Below are 2,001 nucleotides of genomic sequence, written 5' to 3' on the forward strand. Positions count from 1 at the left end.
TATAATTCTGCATACTTTATATGTCCCAGAGAAAACTCCAAAATGCCATGAAGAATTTATCTACAGACCATGTGCTTTAGTACTTCTTTAAATAAAGTGTTGTATTATCTAATATCTTTTCTAATGTCAATGTAAATGTTTCAACACTATTACACCTAAGTAAATGTTAACCTTCAGAGAATTGCTCAAACTTTCTTAAGAGCCTTAGTAAGCAGCTTCAATTTAAAGAATTCCATTTAGTGCCAGGAAAAAGCAATCTCTTCTTGCCAAACAGTAAAAGTAGAATCCAAACAGTTCATTCTAGAAGAAGGTCATCCTACATACCTACCTAATGAGCAGGTCATCCTAGTCAGCACTAAGGGACTAATAAGTCCCTTATTACATAACCAGGGACCAGGATTTTATGGATTTTAGAAAATTAATGTCATATTGAAACCTTATAATGCTTCCAGAATGGTCTGAAACAACACCCTGAAATCAAACATTCTAATGTTTCTCAGCAAAACTTACAGTCACAGGAATGGGCAGAAAGCTTCCTGTCAGTTCAGCTCAGGTTTACCACCAAAGTAGTTTTGATACCAAATTGGGGAGCTAAAAACCTTTTGATTTACTTTAGCCCACTTTTGTCCTCAAGCTACTATAATACTTTTTCCAAATATGGTAAGGGAAACAACCATGTCCTTTTTTTAAAAAAAAAAAAAGATTTATTTATTTATTTGACACAGAGAGAGAGAGAGAGAGATCACAAGTAGGCAGAGACAGAGAGGGGGAAGCAGGCTCCCTGCTGAGCAGAGAGCCTGATGTTGGGCTCGATCCCAGGATCCTGGGATCATGACCTGAGCTGAAGGCAGAGGCTTAACTCAGAGCCCCCCAGGTGCCCCAACAACCCTGTCTTTATTCCCTAAACCTCCTTTTCTTCAGATCCCCCATCTGTAGTCCAGCTGGAATAAAGGAATTATGAAGGTCCTCACTTTAGGTTGACAGGACTAAATACCACAGGACTTTCCCAATGGACATCGTATAGCCAAAATGTGATACACCTGCCCATCAGAAAAGTATTCTTTTCCTTCCTCTACCCTACCTCCACGAGCACCCAGACCATCAACAACTCTTTCCTTTTCTCAAATCATGTTAACAGTAGGCCTCTCAAAAACCTATTCAAATCCTTATCGTTCCCTTCCAAAAAAAATAAATAAATAACTCTGAAAAGACCTCCGTCTGTCTCATTTCAATCCCTTTCTGAACATTTATTTATTAACATATAATGTACTGTTTCAGGGGTACAGGTCTGTGATTCATTAGTGTTATACAATTCACAGCACTCACAACACATACCCTCCCCAGTGTCCATCACCCAGCCACCCTATTCCTCCCACTCCCCTCCACTCCAGAAACCCTGTTTGTTTCCTGAGATTGAGTCTCTCATGGTTTGTCTCCCTCTGGTTTTGTCTTGTTTCATTTTTCCCTCCCTTCCCCTATGATCCTCTGTCTTGTTTCTCAGATTCCTCATATCAGTGAGATCATATGATAATTATCTTTCTGATTGACTTATTTTGCTTACTATAATACCCTCAAGTTCTACCTACGTCATTGTAAATGGCAAGATTGTCTTTTTGATGGCTGCATAATATTCCATTGTATGACCATCTATTCTTAATTCACTTATGATACATGCAGTTATAGTAGAGTGAAATAAACATATCATTTTACGATTCTCTGAATATATCTTTTAATTCAGAATTTTTGGGGTTTTGGGGGGGTTTTTTATTTAAAAGATTTTTATTTATTTATTTGACAGGGAGAGAGAAAGAGCACAAGCAGAGGGAGCAGCAGGCAGAGGGAGAGGGAGATGCAGGATCCCCAATGAGCAGGGAGCCCAAAGCGGGACTCGATCCCAGGAACATGGTATCATGACCTGAGCTGAAGGCAGGTGCTTAATCAACTCAGCCACTCAGGCATCCCTAATTGAGAATTTTTGAAAAGTGAGAACGGGAGCTCTTG

Source organism: Neovison vison, chromosome 11 (genome assembly GCF_020171115.1).
Source record: "Neovison vison isolate M4711 chromosome 11, ASM_NN_V1, whole genome shotgun sequence".
In the NCBI taxonomy this organism is placed as follows: domain Eukaryota; kingdom Metazoa; phylum Chordata; class Mammalia; order Carnivora; family Mustelidae; genus Neogale; species Neogale vison.